Source organism: Lissotriton vulgaris, chromosome 5 (assembly GCF_964263255.1).
Source record: "Lissotriton vulgaris chromosome 5, aLisVul1.2, whole genome shotgun sequence".
Lineage (NCBI taxonomy): Eukaryota > Metazoa > Chordata > Amphibia > Caudata > Salamandridae > Lissotriton > Lissotriton vulgaris.
In genome coordinates this window covers 1960041609-1960059570 of record NC_141693.1, presented here as the reverse complement: position 1 = coordinate 1960059570, position 17962 = coordinate 1960041609, and the positions used below count along the sequence as shown (strand labels likewise).

Below are 17962 nucleotides of genomic sequence, written 5' to 3'. Positions count from 1 at the left end.
CCTGGACAAGCCCGGGTGTGCAATTATTAGGAATGTCTGGGTTTCCAAAGTAGAGCAGCTACCCATATCCCAAAAGAATGTCTTTTGGAAAGTAAAAATTAAGGGCTATTTTTGGGTCTGTCACGTGTGATTAACCACGCAACAAACTAGGGTGCTGCTTTCATCAGAATTAGTGCGAGAAAACAGGCTGGTAGCTCATTTGTAATTGTCTAATAAAGTTCTCTATATTTTTGGTTTCCAATTGTAAGTCAGTAAGCACAAAATACATTTTGAATCAAAAAAATCAGAGTAGAGGTAGAGTAGGGTTGGGGTAATTATGTGAGCTCCTGTACCGCAGTATTCGGAAGAGGTCCCTAAAAGGAGATGGGTAGTGAAGTGCGGCATAAATGCTGACAGGAGCAATAAAACGAATCCTATCCTAAAAGAAGCTGCAAGCTGGTGTTTTCAGGTTTGTAATTAGATTATTTGGGAATATATATGGATATAGAAATGGGGCAAAGGATCTCAAGGATTACACAGGACTATCCCATCACATTTTATAACTTAATTTGCCACATATTCTATATTTGTGTTGTGTGCTAAGTTAAGGGTACTCCAATGTAGTGTCGAATGCAACCTTTTGTGTCTGTGAATAAATATCCTCCTATATCGTATCTTTTTTCTGCCACACCCATTCACACTCCTCCACTGAAAGACATAAAGCAGCAGAAGGAAGCGTTTCTCAGTTGTATTTTATGTTTCCAATGTCTTTGGTTTTGTCATTGCAGCAGCGGTGAAGAGGCTTCCATCTCCAAGGACTGTTGTTCCTTCTTCGCTCTCTACCTTGGGAGTTTGCAGCTGGCGATTTTCTTCAAAAGTTCTTCATGGTTCCAGCTGTGAAAACAAGGCAATCAGATATCAGCGTAAGATACATTAGAGTACAGATTGTTTACTGCAACGCTTCTATCACACAATGACACTGGTGAGATAACAATGTACCACCAACAAAAGGCACAGTCCTATAAGACGAGGCAGTTCTCATTGGATTAGAGTCACCTTTTGTGGCATGCATCTAATGATATAAATAAAGCTCACTCTTGCACAAGGGTACACTGCGGTATTGCTTCGCATTATAAGCAACATCACTTCATGTGTCCAGCTTCCGACTTAAATTTGGTCTCCGTGGATACAATCATGTAACTGTCACCAGGGTTTAAAATGTTAACCAAATACAGTTAAGGAATCTATTGTCGAAGAGTTATAGCTGTTCAAACACCGACCATCCAAAATGCCTAAGTTGGTGGAGGTCACCATTTTGTGATTTACTAATTTCACAACATGATGAACCAAGAAAATTAATTTGTAATTGTTGGATTTGGCCCTTTTTGCAGGGTCATCCCTGAATTTTTTGTCTTCCTCCTATATTTCTTCTGACCTGTTGTTGGCTATTTTATGACTCTGGGCACTTTACCACTGCTGATCAGTGCTAAAGTGCATATGCTCTCCCTATTGTAAATTGATGTATTAATTGGTGATTCCATGATTGACTATTTGGTTTACTTGTCGGACCCCAGTACAGTGCACTGAGTGTGCCCAGGGCGTGTAAATCCAAATGCTGCTAGTGGGCTTGCAGCACTGGTTGTGCCACCCAAAGAAGCGGCCTTGCAAAATGTGTCTAAGGTCTTTCATTGCAGAGCCTGTGTGCAGTCTGGTACTGTCATGCTAACTGGGCAAGTGCACCCACTTGCCAGTCCCTGAACCTTACATTTTCTTCATATCAGACACCCCTATGGTAGGCCCAAGGGCAGGGTGCATTGTAAGTATAAGGTAGGACAAGCCCTGATGTGTGTGGCATGTCCTAATAGTGAATTACAGGCATTTTCGTTTTTCACTATTGCAAGGCTACCTGTTTCTCCATAGGCCAGAATGGGCGTTTAGAATGATTACATTTTATAATCCTAACTGACTCAGAGAACATGGTAGAAATTCGAGTTTAGTATGCCTGGACCCAGAATGATAAAGTACATATTTTAATAAAGTGGGTTTCAACATTCTGTGTTTGCAAATACCACTTTTAAAAAGTAGGTATTTGCTTGCCTAAACCTTTCAAGCTTGCCTCTGCTAGGTTGTGTATTCCTTGTCTGGAGTTTGAGTGACAGGGCTGGGGGATTCCAGGAGACAGAATGAGTCAGCCCAGTGGTGAATAGAGAGATCTGCATCTAGATGGGAGGGAGGAGGACATGAATAGGACTGTGCCCGCCCCCCACAGTGCTGGCTCCACCCCCTGTGGTGCGTCTGATGTCTTTGCCCTGCACACTGAAAGAAGAGAAGGAAGACTGTCAACAAAGTGCGCCAGGGCTGTACTTGCCTTCCACAATGCTGGCTGTGGGGAGTCTGATGTTCCTGCCTTGCACTGTGAAAGGAAAGGAGAAGTCTGGTAAACAGTGCTTCAGAACTGGTTTGGACTTGGCACAGCCCCCTCTCCCCTCAGAGAACAAAGGAGTTTGAGGTATAAATATTGGGACCCTGATTCCACGAAATTAGATCACTTCTGGACTTGCAAGACAAAACCTCTGCTGAGGAGATGAACCTGAAGAAACTGAGGAGAGACTATTCCCAAGCTGAAGTGCTGCTTGGGGGATTGGCCTGCAGTGGTTGCCTGACTGCCAAAGAGAGGAGAAAGAACTTTGTGGACTTTACTTTCAACTAGTGCAAAAGATTTCCAAGGGCTTGGAAGAGAGCTTGCCCCCTGACCGAAGTCCCAGGATCAGTTGACTTCACCAGCCTTTGTGAATTGCTGCTGGAAACGCTGTTTCAGTGGGTACAGAGGTAGGGAGCTGTGACCGACTTTCATGACCAGCCCGGTGTCCTGTAGGCACCGCATCAAGCAACGTCCGCCTCGAACAACGCAAGCTCTGAGCTCACTGACTCCGCCACCGAGCCGTTGCCGGCACTGCGACTGGGGTCACCGCAACGTGCAAAGCCTCGCTACACCTACTCATACTGGTCTGACCGACGCGGTCACTACTGCTGACTTTGAGTCCTGTGAACATACCGGAGTTGGGCACCGCTTCGCACGCTTTGGGACTCACTGCTTGACTCGCACTGCTGCCCGGACTGATCAACGCTAGCTCCAGAACTCCGGCTCTGTCGCCGCACTGCAACGAAGCACTGTCTAGCCCTGCAACGCACGCCTTGGATCCACCGACTCTGTCAACGGGCTGCTGCCTGCACCGCATGGAGGGACAACGCGTCCTGCAACGCTTCCTTTCTGCACCCCGACGAACACCGGAACCGGCTCGCACATCCATGCCGGCCTCCTCAAGTAAAAGGTACTGTAACTGAGTCTGTCGACATTTGAGTGGGCCCGTACCGACGCAGTCCGCTGGATTTGCTTTACTCTGTGTTAGTTCAACAGCGCTGTAGCCAAACAGGGCTACCGACTTGCATCAACCAGAACTCTTGAATTCTAATAGTACTGTGGATTATTTGTGTTGTTATTGGTCTAGTGGTAACTCTATATAAAATATACTTATTTGTGATATAAAAACCTTGTGTGGTGTCCATTTGTAGTGTTGTCACTGGGTTACTGTGTGTGGTCACCAATGCTTAACGATCCACGGTCTGCTGATGAAGTTCCCACTCGTGAATGGATACGGTTGTCCTGCTGAGTGCGTCTGCCAAGACGTTCTCCGTTCCAGGAACATGCACCGCTTGAAGATTGATGTTGTGTTGTATTGACCATGTCCATAGCCTTTGGGCTTCCTGAGAAAGGAGAAGTAATCTTGTTCCTCCCTGCTTGTTTACGTAATGCATGCTCGTTGTGTTGTCTGTGCGTACCAACACATTGGCATCCTGGATACTCAGCCCCCTATTGTTCAACATCTATGTTTGACCCCTGGCTACCATCGCGGAGGATGCTGGGCTGACTATTTTTTCATACGCCGATGACACCCAAGTGGTTTTCTCCCTTTCCAGCAGTGAGAGTAACAGTGTATCGACCCTGAAGTCCGGATTGTCTCGTATGGCTGAGTGGATGCAGAGGCATTTGCTCAAGCTAAATGGTGACAAAACCGAGGTTATCATCCTGGGGAAGCATAAAGATCTCTGGGGTCCACAACACTGGCCCAGTGATATGGGACCCCTTCCCCAACCAAGATCTGTGGTTCGAAACCTCGGATTTCTTATAGATGATAAACTATCCATGAGATCTGCTTTGCAACCCTGCGTTGGCTCCAGAAAATTCTATGGATGCTGCCCATGCCACCAAGAGAACCGTAGTCCAGGCGTTAGTAACCTCTCGCCTGGACTATGGAAATGTCCTCTACCTCGGTGCAGACGTAGCAACGATTAATAAGCTTCAGGTTGTACAAAACTCGTCGGCCCGACTTCTTCTTAACATCCCGAGGAAATCATCGGCCTCTCAGGCTCTCCGAGATTTACACTGGCTTAGGGTCTCTAGCCGTATAAAATTCAAAGCCCTGTGCTATCTCTTTAAAATCAAACAGGGCACGGCCCCAAAATACTTGTAGAGTCTTGATCAACCTTACAAGCCTAGTCGCACATTAAGATTCTCCGCAAATTACAACTTTGTTGTTCCAAGATTCAAACTTGCAAGGATGGGGGGCTCGAGCCTTTTCCATCTAGGTCCCAAATATTGGAACGCGCTTCCAATTGCTCTGAAATCTGAAACTAACCTATTTTGTTTTCGGAAAAAATTTAAAACTATGTTTTTTTAACAAATATATAAGTTGCTACTTTGTTTGGTACTGCCGCGTTGTCCTTTTCTTCTTCAGTATTTCCCTTGCGCCGGGAAACCCACTGTGGGTAGCAGTTGCGCATTATAAATTCAAATAAATAAAATAAATAAAATAAATGATTGCATGAAATGCCTTGAGTGCAAGGAAAATGGCTCTCAGTTCTAGCCGGTTGATGTGCCAACGCCTTTGTTGAGGGTTCCACTTGCTGCTGATAGTTAGGCCCTGAAGATGAGCTCCCCAGCCTTCGAGGGATGCATCAGTGGTGATTGTAAAGCTTGGCGCATCCAGGAGGAAAGCGCAACCTTGCCGCAGATGTTTTCTTTGCGTCCACTAGAGGAGGGACCTACGCATGTGAGGTGTGATCTGGATGAGATACTCGAAAGAGCCGGAGACCTGTAGCCATTGTAAGCTCAGTTCTTCCTGCAGAGGCCTCATCCTAAGTCAGCAATTTGGTATTAATGGAATGCAAGACGATACCATCCCCAGAAAAGACTTGTACTGTCGAACTGAAACTGACTTTTTTGAAAGCAGATTTCCAGCCATATTTCGTATCTTGATTTGTCTCTCGTCTGAGACGAAGGCTTGGAGCAACTGGGTGTCTAAGGTTGCTCCCAGGAAAGCTCGTCTTTGTGATGGTATCAACTGGGATTTGCTGAAGTTGATGGAGAGACCCAGGGACTGAAAAAGGTTCAGACACCGTTGTAGATGATTGTCTGTCTCCTCGTAAGAACTGGCCTTGATAAGGTAGTCGTCCAAATATGGAAATATTTGAATCCCCTCCAGCCGGAGGTGAGCAGCCACTGGGGCTAAGACCTTTGTAAACACCCTTGGCGCGGAGCGTAGACCGAAGGGAAGTACTTTGAACTGGTAATCCTTGCCAGCCACTCTGAATCGCAGGAATTTTCTGTGGCGAGGTAAGATGGGGATATGGAAAGATGCATCTTGGAGATCCAAGGTGGCCATGTAGTCTCCCGCTGCTAGAAGATGCAGTATTTCCGGAAGTGACAACATCCTGAATGTTAACTTTTTCAAATACTTGTTTAGGGCACGGAGATCCAGAATCGGACGCCATTCTCCAGACTTTTTCTTTATTAGGAAAAATCTGGAGTAAAATCCCATTCCCCTCATATTTTGAGGTACTCTCTCGATTGCTCCTTTCTGTAGCATCAAATTAATCTTGGCAAATAGCTCTTCCAGGTGAGCTGGAGTTGGGCCTTTTGGGGGAACATTCAGAGGAAAATGGTTGAATTCTAAGGCATGGCCCTTGGCTACAATATCCAGGACCCACCTGTCTGAAGTTATCGATAGCCAATTTGAGTAAAATTTTGATAACTGTCCGCTCAACTTTTTCTCGAGAGTGGGGTAGTAGTGGTGGCAGGTGATGGGTCTCATTGGCGCTTATCCTTTCCGCGGTAGGTAGTTTTTCCCCTGTTCTGGGAATAATTAGTTCTCCTCTGGCCGTAGGTTTGATAGCGCTGGGTCTGGTAGCGCTGATTTCCTTGTCTGTAGGAGGATTGTTGTGTGTATCCACCTCTGTTGGAGAACGATCCACGTCCTCTCGCTCCTCGAAAGGGCGGTTTGCGAAATTGAAGTGTACCCAAGGACTTCGCCGTTTTTGTATCTTTCTTTATTGTTTGTAGGCTTCTTCAAATTGCGGGCCAAACAGAAATTCACCATCATAAGGCAAATCCAATACCTTAGATTGTACCTCCTGACGGAAAGAAATAGATCGTAGCCACCCCTGCCTACGCAAGACAGCAGCACCAGCTAGCTGCCGGAAACCAGTTGAGGCGATGTCAACCGCCGAATCAATAATCTCCTCTGAGATTCTTTGTCCTTCCTGTAAGATCTTCTGTGCTTCAAATTTAGAAGGCTCAGGAAGGAGGTCTATGTACGGAGCTATGTCCTACCACATCTGCCGGTCATACCTGCCCAGGATGGCCAAAGAATTAGTGTGAGAAGTTGGCCTGATATATGATGCTCACTAGTTCTAGTGATCATTTTGTATCAGTCCAAACAACCCTTATGGTGATTGGTTGTAAGTGAACCTTATAGACCAGCTAACCTAATGGTAGCATGGACAAAGCAGTCTTAGGCTAAACTCTTTTGGCATATGAAGCCAGCTGTTTTACCACATATAACCCCTTGAATACCAAATGAAAGGACACCACACAGGTTGTTATGAAAATAAACAAGATATTTATTACTAACAAAACCTCTAAACTCTATGAGATCAGAGGGCTAAGCACATGACAAGACTCTTAAGAAAAATACGTTAAGTTGCACAAATTACAATGGTGCCCTAGGGGCACGACAAACCATATACTAAGTAAATGGTATAAGGAAATCGATAGAGGAAATGAAGATGTCCAGTGGCTGTTGGATCGCTGGGACTACACTACTCTAACCTTAGGTAAGGAGCAGGAGGCCCACGGGACGCGTGTGCAGAGTGTGAACTCAAACACGAGATGCAGGACAAAGTCAATGGACACTACAAATTACGATAAGGTAAGTAAGAGACAGTTCCGACTAGTTAGGACTAAAACGACAGGATACCTGGACACTAGGAGAGTCAATCTACCCTTGAGCACCGAAATGCTCTCGATACCTCACCCACGGGATGCAGGTGCATAGGTGTGAAAGTGTGTCGGGTCTCCGCGTCGTAGTCTATGGAGCCTTGAAGAAAGATACTGCAGGCGACCAGGAGGAAGATGTCCGGAGCGATCCAAGGGTGGATCGAGGAAGTTGGAGACCTGAAAGCAGAGGGGACAATGTTCAAAGTCACTAGCTAGTGACCGGAGTGGAACCAGATGCTGTTGTCGCAATCAGGTGAAGAGTGGACGCTTATCTCTGCAGCCACCTGCACCAGAAGGTGCCTTCGATGACCAGAATGGAGGCAGGAGCTGTCACACACAGGCTCTCGCTGTCTGCGGTGTCCGTTCCGGATTCAGCGTCAACAGGCCTTGGCAAAGGCAACCCACGGGGTGAGTGGAAATGGCGTCTGGTGCGGACCAGGAGGGTCCGGGGTGCTTCTCCTTTGCAGGGAAGCAAGGGCCAGTCTGGAGCAACCAGACCAGCGATGTAGATTTCGTGGATCGTCGTCTAGGAGGTCACTAGCCAGCCGGCAAGTGACCAGACAACGCGTCGAGCAGCAATCAAGCAAAAGGGCCCCACGCAGATCTCGTGGATGCTGGAGGGCTGATCTTTGGTGCAGGAGCTGCTCGGTGCTGGGGCTTCTCAATCCCACTTTCTCGAGGATGCCTCTGAAGTCGTGCTGGAAGCGAAGTGCAGTTTCTCCAAGTTGGCCGGTCCCACGTGTCTCGTCGCACCCACGGATCTCAGCTGTGCTGCAGATGTAGGTAGAGGTCGGAGACGTCTGGAAGTCCGGATCTCGTCGGGCTCTGAAGTCTGGTTCCAGCAGGAAGGACGACAAAGTGAACCGCTAGGACGCTTGATGGTGCCTGTTGTGCAGGGTGGTCACTCTTTGGCCACAAGGGAGATTTTCTTCAGTCTTCTGTGGAGCAGAACGTCGAAGTCCAGAGTTTCTTCTTTGTAGAGTTTCAAATCAGGATAATCTAATTTGGAATGGGACCAGCTCCTACCTTTATTCTCCTAAAGGGGGCTGTACTGCAACTAGGTCCCACCTATGGGTGGGACCAGGAAGGGGGTGGTTACACCCCCTATCCTTTGTCCGGTTTCGCACCAGAGCTGGGGCTGGAGTGCCCCAGCAACTGGTTTAAACCGGGGTATGCACAGGGAAACCTTGTGTGCCCCAGGCATGTCTCATTCCTTTCAGCCCTGCCTATCTGGATACTCAAAAGTCCTGTCTGGGGTGGTGCTAACACCTCCCCAGGCAGGAAATCCTTTGTCCAGGCCTCCGTTGCTGGAAGGACTCCCAGCAGCAGGAGGTCAGACTTGTGTCTGTGGCAGCAGCATCCATTTTGTGATGCTGAGGCTCGGGTTAACTTTAACCGGTGTTCTCGTTACATACATGTCATGTCCCTCTAAAAGGGTGGAATGCTACCCCCGTCGCCAGAACTGGCGAGGGGGTAGTATTCCAATTCGTATGACACCTTACTCGTCATGTTTTGATAATGCTATGCCAAAGTTAGCAATAACCGCGAGGATTATAATGCACTTAATAGTATATGGTATATTGTTATCATGGAACAGCTATAAGGACATGGTTCCGAAAGCTGCAGACAGGCTCAGCTCATGCTAGAGCACCATCTCACATAATTCCAAGCACTCTGCCTTCAGGATTGATAAGGCCTGCCATAGGAGTGACTTATAGGAGTATATGTGTCCGTTTTAGGGTTAGATATAGGTATACTATATCCAAAGCAAAGGGTGATTACACCACCTTGCCCCAGCTGAGTTTTGGATGGCCAGCCAGGGGTGGCACAATACATGCTGCAGCCCCTGGTAGGCCTTGGGTGTACTTATGCCCTGGGTACCTATGGTACACTGTACAAGGACTTACAAGAGGGACCCAATACCAATTAGATATGTACCTAAGGTACATGGAGTCCATTTTAACAGAGAGAGCAGGAAGCCTGGGGTCCTGAATAGAAGGATCCCAGGTCAACTATGTCGAAAACCAGCAAAACACTAGGCAAAAAGTTGGGGGCAACCATAGTCAGATATCCACCTTCCTACAATTAGCAGCCCGGACTGTGGTAGCTGCCATCGTTGAAACGCGTTTCCCAATGGCATCCAGGCGCCTGCCATCTCTGTCCGGTGGGGCTGCAACTGGAGATGAAGGGTTTCAAGCTCTCTTTTGCGCCGCTTGGATGATAACTGAGTCCAGTTTGGGTTGTCCTATAAGGTACGCCAGTGACTTTCCAGGTGCCTTGTACTTCTTGTCAATCAGTGGCAAGACCGGAGGAATGGATGCTGGAGTAGACATGACCTTTATACCCTCCATCCAGATAAAGTCAATAATCGGTATCGATTTGACTTGTTTTCTAGGCTGGTCTTTAAAGTCGTAGAGAAAACATTCTTGCTCCGTTTGCTCCATATCAATATGGAAACGCTTAGTAGCCCATTCCATCAAGAGGTGGAAACCACCCACGTCTACTGGTGGTGAATCCGAAGCAGCCTGAGGTGATGGGTCTGTTGGAGCTACAATAAGGGGTATTGTTCCCGGTATCCCTGTAAATTCAAACACGAGTGCTCGAAGTGCGGCGGGAAACATGTCCCTACGCAGTGCCTTACGCTCACCACACCCTCGGAGCAATGGAGGAACGCCAGAGGGCGGGGCCACCCTGGACCGAAGGGTGCCTACACCGGTTAGGGTGGAGGCGATGGCCCCGTGGCTCTCGTGCTACCCGGATCAGGAGGCGGCGGCGCGTCTTTTCTGGAGTTTCACTGAGGGTTTTAGGGTGGGCTACCAAGGTCCCAGGGAGCGAGGTTGGGCCGACAATTTGAGAATCTGCCAAAGAACTGCCATGTGTTGTGTCTGCTAAGTTGAGGAAGGAGGTGGAAGAAGGAAGGGTGGCGTGCCAGTTTACTGACTGGCCTTTGCAGGACCTGATCATCTCCCCATTGGGGGTGGTACCGAAGAAAGAGGAGGGGGAGTTCAGGATGATACACCATCTGTCATGGCCGGAGGGACAGTCAGTGAATGACTTTATTGCAGAGGAGGATTCTGGAGTGCTCTACGCGTCGGTGGACGATGCGATCCGCCTGGTGAGGGTGTGTGGGACGGGTGCGGAATTGGCGAAGTGTGACATTAAGTCTGCTTTCCGTTTACTGCCTATTCACCCGGCGGATTTTTCGCTCTTAGGCATGCAGTTTGGAGGGGCCATCTACGTGGACAAGGTTTTGCCCATGGGATGTGCCATCTCCTGCGCTCTTTTCGAGCTCTTTAGCACTTTTCTGCAGTGGGTCATGGTGCGAGTTAGTGGGTGCCGTGAGGTCACTCACTACTTGAATGATTTCCTTTTCCTGGGGAGGTCGGATACCGGGGATTGCGGCAGGGCCCTGTCGCGATTCCAGGAGATGGCCTTTCAGTTTGGGGTGCCTCTGGCGCCCGAGAAGACGGCTGGTCCTAGCTGTTGCCTCACCTTCCTGGGGATCGAACTGGACTCAGTGCAGTGGCTGGCGCGCCTTCCTGCGGCCAAAGTGACGGAGATACTGGCATGTCTGGAGTGGGCTGTGGGGGAGCGGCGGATTCCTTTGCGGGCAGTGCAGAAACTTCTGGGTTTCCTTAACTTTGCGTGTAGGGTAGTGCGGGCAGGGCGGACGTTCTGCAGGCGGCTCGGCATGGCCATGTCGGGGGCAGTGCTTCCACATCACAGGGTCAGGATTTCCATGGGAGTGAGGTCGGACTTGAGGACATGGATTACTTTCTTGCAGGACTTCAACGGTGTGTCTCTGGACTTTGACGAGGAGAGGGCGGTCTGGCAATGCCAAATTTACTCTGACGCGGCTGGGTCAGCGGGGTTTGGTGTCTTCTGGGATGGCAGGTGGTGTGCGGAGAGCTGGCCGGCCTCCTGGATCAAACAGGGCAGGAGCATTGCCTTCTTGGAATTCTTCCCTTTGCTGGTGGCACTGGAGGTGTGGGGGGAGGAATTTCGGAACAGGTCTGTGCTCTTCTACGTGGACAATATGACGGTGGTGGAGCTGGTGAATCATCAGAGGGCAAGGGACCTGAGAGTGTTGCGGCTGTTGCGGAGGTTCATGTTGGCGTGTCTGCGGTTGAATGTGGTGTTTCGGGCTAAGCATGTCCCTGGGGCGAATATTGACATTGCGGATGCTTTGTCTCATTCGCAGTGGCAGCGGTTTCGACACCTGGCGCCGGGAGCGGATACGTGCAAGACCGAGCTGCCGGCCGGCATCTGGGCCTTGGGGGAGTGAGGATGATTGGACTGGAGGAGGGTTCGCTGGCTGAGACCACGAGGAGGACTTATCGTTTGGCATGGTCTGAATTTAGTGCTTTCATGGGCTGGACGGTGAATGGCGTTGCGGGTGTGGAGTCGGCTGTGGAACATGGGCTAAGAGGTTATGTGTTGGATTGCATGCATCGGGTTTGACTGCGGCTACGATATCTGGTAAATTGGCGGGGATATCTTTCTACTGTGTTTTGTTTCTGGGCTTTGACCCGACCAAAGATGTGATACTGAGCAGAATGTTGCGGGGCTGGGGCAGGAAGCGAGGGAGTGGGAGGGGCAGGCTAAGGGAGGCGGTGACGTTAGAGTTGTTGGTCCGGCTGGTTGGGGTGTTGCCGGAATGTTGTTATGACCTGGTTGAGGTGGGTCTTTTTCGCTTGTGTATGGTGTGGATGTTTTTCGGGGCATTTCGGGTGTCTGAGCTTTTGGGTACGAGGAGAGGGGCTGGCAGGTTGTTTGAGGAGGTTCGAGTCGATGGGGGCGCTTGGGTATTTGGCTACAGTGCTCCAAGACTGATCAGTTGGGCAGGGGCAAGTGGGTGTGGTTGAATGAGACAGGCGGGCGGTTTGCCCAGTGTTGGAATGGCGGACTTTCCTGGGGACGGGGGGTGTGCGTTGTGGGGAGATTTTTTGTCATGCGTCTGGCGCGAGAGTGACGGCGGGCCAGTTGTTGGCTGTGTTGCGCAAGGCTTTGAGGAGGTTGGGCATGGATGAGGCTGGTTTCGGGACCCACTCTTTCCGGATCGGGGCTGCGACAGCGGCGGCCAGGTTGGGTTGGTCCTGGGATAGGATTAGGAGACTCGGGCGGTGGAAGTCGCACTGTTGCGAGAGGTATGTGAGGAAATAGGGTGGTCCCAGGCAGGGTGTTGGTTGATTCCGCTAGTTTTTTCTTGTTCTAACATCTTTTTCTTCGTAGGTTGCGTGGGTGGACCGGGCGGTAAGACGGTGACATGGATTGTTGGACACTCTTTCGTGCATTGGGCATCCAAATATGCGGAGCAGCAGGTTTATGGCCGTAACCTGGGACTGAAAGGACACTTGCACGAGGTACAATGGTGGGGCAAAAGTGGCATGCGATGGGGGGCACTACTGCCCTGGCTCGCGAAGATGATCCCACAGAGGGGATGTCCTGATTTGTTGATCATTCATCTGGGGGGAAATGACCTTGGTATGGCGTTAATATAGTGGAGATAGCACGTAAAAATATGAGGCCAACTGTGGTTGGTCAAAAGACTGGACCAACTTTCAAGAAAAAATGCATGATTTTTTCAGGAAAGCCTCACTCACCCTAGTGGTGACATGCTTCATCATCGGGTCCACTAGGGAGATCGAGTACCTCCCTAGTGTGCTACGACGCCAGGAGACTGCGGAGCAGGTTTTGTGAGAGTGAAGAGTGAAAAAAGTGTGGTTAAAAATGTCAGAGGTTGTCCCAAAAAATCATTTATTCGCTGGTCAACTTGACATATTAAAATTAAAGACTATGTGCAGGGAAACTATCCAAAAGAAATACTGGTGTTTCCCTGTTAGGGGAAGGTCAACATGTTTCTGCCCTTTAAGTGTATGAATTTACAGGGCTTTCGTCAGGACCAGTAAGCGGGTGTTACCTCAACAGGTATAGGCGCGCTAAGGCCTACCCTGCCGTAGGCAGTGAAAGTTAAAAAGTAGCACTATGTGTAAAAATTGGTGCGTTTAAAAATACAAACCAAAAGGCTAGGGGATTTACCTCTATTGCGAGGAGCCCAGAAGTCTGTAGGTAGGTGATAGACAGACAAACAAACAACACACAAAACATAAAAACAAGAACAGACAATCATTATTGATCATGTTTTGTTGCCATTCAACTTATAGTGTGGCGTGATACGTGCTAACAAACCTATCAATGGCCGTGGCCGAGATGGATTGCATTGTAGAATAGAGGTTGTGCCCAAGAACCAGGGTGATGGGCCTCAACTAGAACCAGAGTCGAGTGATCTGGCACAAGGCGTTGCACAATTGGTGAGGTAATGTAAATGGAGGCTTGCAGTGCTAAGTCCATCCGTGTGGGAAGCCAGGCGGCTGCCCGTAATTGTAACATTACCTATGGTAAGGAGGCGGAGAAATGATCCCAGAGGTGTAGCGTAGGAAGCAGAGCTACGTAGTAGTTATGCGCAGCTCTGCTGGCCGTGAATTAGCGGTAGCGCGGGGCTTGCTTTCCAAGCCTCGTTTTCAAACAAACGTCTCCCATTGGCAGACGCCTCGACGCCTCCCCCTCTTAACGCCGGGCTTGCCCCTCGCTCGTGATCCACGAGATCCAGCGGGGGACAGCTAGGTGCCGAGTGGGTGCTGAGCGTTGCGGGCGTAAGACCAACCATTTGGACATCTTAATAAGCTAAGTGTTTGTGTGTGAGATTCTGCCAGATTCCTTGAACTCTCCGTTGTTTGTTTGTTTTTACCCTGATAGGGTGTGCCATTGTCGCTCCCACCCCCCCCCCTGAATCTATGGGGCGTGGCTCACATTGAATACAAGTGAGGATTGTTTCACTTATATTTTCATTATTTTGCGTGCCTATTTAAAGCTCTCTAATTCACGGCCAGCAGGGCTGCGCATAACTACTACGTAGCCCTGCTTCCTACGCTACACCTCGGGGATCATTTCTCCGCCTCCTTACCATAGGTAATGTTACAATTACGGGCAGCCGCCTGGCTTCCCACACGGATGGACTTAGCACTGCAAGCCTCCATTTACATTACCTCACCAATTGTGCAACGCCTTGTGCCAGATCACTCGACTCTGGTTCTAGTTGAGGCCCATCACCCTGGTTCTTGGGCACAACCTCTATTCTACAATGCAATCCATCTCGGCCACGGCCATTGATAGGTTTGTTAGCACGTATCACGCCACACTATAAGTTGAATGGCAACAAAACATGATCAATAATGATTGTCTGTTCTTGTTTTTATGTTTTGTGTGTTGTTTGTTTGTCTGTCTATCACCTACCTACAGACTTCTGGGCTCCTCGCAATAGAGGTAAATCCCCTAGCCTTTTGGTTTGTATTTTTAAACGCACCAATTTTTACACATAGTGCTACTTTTTAACTTTCACTGCCTACGGCAGGGTAGGCCTTAGCGCGCCTATACCTGTTGAGGTAACACCCGCTTACTGTCCTGACGAAAGCCCTGTAAATTCATACACTTAAAGGGCAGAAACATGTTGACCTTCCCCTAACAGGGAAACACCAGTATTTCTTTTGGATAGTTTCCCTGCACATAGTCTTTAATTTTAATATGTCAAGTTGACCAGCGAATAAATGATTTTTTGGGACAACCTCTGACATTTTTAACCACACTTTTTTCACTCTTCACTCTCACAAAACCTGCTCCGCAGTCTCCTGGCGTCGTAGCACACTAGGGAGGTACTCGATCTCCCTAGTGGACCCGATGATGAAGCATGTCACCACTAGGGTGAGTGAGGCTTTCCTGAAAAAATCATGCATTTTTTCTTGAAAGTTGGTTCAGTCTTTTGACCAACCACAGCTGGCCTCATATTTTTACGTGCTATCTCCACTATATTAACGCCATACTGACGGACACTCTTCCTTTGTTTATGTATCTACTGATTGGGGACTAAGAGTGCCCTTGAACCCTGTCTCTCCCTTTGTTGACGGGGAAATGACCTTGTGCAGCTGTCCGGATTGGCACTTTTACAACTCATGCAACAGGACCTGGAGGTGTTAAAAGAGAGGCTGGAGGACCTGCATAGCCTGGACTGAGTTGGTCCCAAGGAAAGTGTGGAGAGGGGCTATGAAGCATGGGGCTATCGAAAAGGCACGAAGGAAGCTCAACAGGGCGATGAGACTTTACTGTGGTGACAAAGACATTAAGGTTATTGCACATGGCGGGATTCGACTGGAGGTGCCTTTAGTTTTCAGGGACGACGGGGTGCACTTGTCCCAGCTGGGTAATGCGTATTACATGATGGAGATGAGAGATGTGGTGAGCAAGTTGTGAAATGAGGCTATCTGGTGTCGCAGGGAGTGAATGCGGGAGTGTGTGTTGCGGACTGGCGGACCTAGAAGGGGGGTGGGGCAGTGAACCGCCCTACAGGGGGTTCACTGGTTTGCAGGATTTGAAGGGACAGGGGGGTCAAGAGCGGGCACACCCATCCCTGGGGGGGGGAGGGGGAGTTCGTAGGGCGGATAGAAGCATGAATTCGCAGGACGCAAGGAGTGGGCTGGATGACAAGTGATTGAGGGGCAAGAATAAAGCATGGTTGGAGCTTCTAGGGCTTTGTGATGAAGCGGAACGAATGAAACGAATGAGAGGGGAGTGTAAGTGGGGGTTTGTTGTTATTATTATGTTTATGTTACTGTTATGTACAGATTACGCAGGTCTGGTCTAATAAAATGGCCTTTTACTCTGACACTGCGTGGACTGTTTATTGCGCGATGCCGGGCCCCGGGGGAAGCAGAGTCGCAGACTAGTCTTCCCACGGGGTCATTCGCGCATTGATAGGCCAGGTAGGGGAAGGGGAGGAGTTAGGGGTGGGTATTTAGGCGCAGGGGAGGAAGGGAACTTCCTCTTCCTGCGCCTGGCACCATCGGGAAGGAACTGAAAAGGCCACCCACCCACCCGGCAGCTGGAGGTGTGTTTGGGTCGGTCTATAGCGTTGCCAGTTTAGGCCAGAGCTGCTTTAGGCAGGATTTGAAGGGACAGGGGTGTCAAGAGCGGGCACACCATTCCCTTGGGGGGGGAAGTTCGTAGAGCGGATAGAAGCATGAATGGCAGGACGCAAGGAGTGGGCTGGATGACAAGTGATTGAGGGGCAAGAATAAAGCATGGTTGGAGCTTCTAGGGCTTTGTGATGAAGCGGAACGAGTGAAACGAATGAGAGGGGAGTGTGAGTGGGGGTTTGTTGTTATTATTATGTTTATGTTACTGTTATGTACAGATTACTCAGTTCTGGTCTAATAAAATGGCCTTTTACGCTGACACTGCGTGGTCTGTTTATTGCGCGAATATGGGCTTTTCAGCTACACTCTCCTCGGCCGGTAATCGATGGTGTTTTACAACCACTGAGGCCTATCGCAGGCTAGCATGAAATGTAATATGCTCGGGTAAAGTATCTTCAGGCATCAGTTTTTTGTTGTTTTTTTAACAATGCTGCACTGAAAAACTTTCCTTTTTACGGCGTTTAAACACAATCGATCACCTCTTTTGTGCCACTGCCCAATTTCCTTTAGCTCAAATTCTTTTCGCGCGAGGAGACCAAAAAACAAGCTTGCAGACATGCGCCATGTGGTAAAGTGAGCGAACGTGGTGGCAGCTTTTTTGTGATATATATAATATTTCCAGCTGCCACCACATCTGTGCATGCTACAAGAGTTGTGGAACACGAAAAATCTGCAGAATTAATACAGAGCAGAATATCAGCATTGTTTACCACATCTCGTCTCTTACCACATAATGCACAGGTAATTTAGCGTGAGGATGCGTCTTTCAAGGAAGAGCAATCATTCGCAGATGTTGGTGCTCTGGAAGGAGAAGCTACAGTACAGTGACTCCTTTCCTAGGGTGTGTTGTTTTTTACAGACTTTGGTTGATAAAGTGAATGCCAGCCAGTCCTTAAATAAATGTGAAGGGGCAGATGTGTGCTGCAATTACTATTCTGGCTAAAGTATGTTCGAGAATTCTGTTGCAGTACAAATATTCTCCTACGACGTCACACAGTATGTATATTTTGCCACGCCTTTTCATGGTCTGGTAACCTGCAATTGAGGTGGACACCCACAATGCTGAGCATGGCCCTCCATGTTGAGTGGAGACATCCAGGGCACCAGGAGGACTGCTGCGCAATCTGCTTATTCTTGCAGTTTTAAGATATATCCTCCAGCTCTCCCTCTTCTTCCCTGAGTAGTGGTCCTACCTGTATCCAGGGTCACTGGAATTATTCGATTGTGCGACTGCAGCGATTTTCGCATAATTAAAGAGTTTCCTCATAATCCATCAATCTGCCAAATAATCTGCATATTTTAGAAAAAAAATAGTTTGTAGCCCAAACGGTCCAAAAGTTACTAAAATTGCAGTGACACGTGTTGCTACGTAATGGAAGACACTTTGCAAAGCTGGACTGGTCACCGTGCTGTTGCTTATTGCTACTGGTACTAACTAAGTGCAACCAATGCCTAGACAGTTTTACTAAGTTTAAAAATGACGAAATAAAGAAGAAATACGATTGCAAAATGTGCCGCATAATGTGTATTTTCTTGCTGGATATTATACTCAACGCTCCGCATAACTTGGCCTTCTCCTGCCGCATATTTCCAGTGGCCCTGCTTATTATACCTTGTTTGT

General features: G+C 48.7%; 1 long non-coding RNA gene across 1 annotated transcript in view; it reads right to left on the bottom strand.

Moving 5' to 3' along the window:
- Positions 1-738: 738 nt before the first annotated feature.
- LOC147717874 (uncharacterized) overlaps positions 739-17962 on the bottom strand; it is an 81686-nt gene continuing 64462 nt past the window's right edge. The window contains exon 3 of the long non-coding RNA XR_015295825.1: positions 739-873. This is a non-coding gene — a long non-coding RNA (uncharacterized LOC147717874). The remainder of the gene's footprint in view (positions 874-17962) is intronic.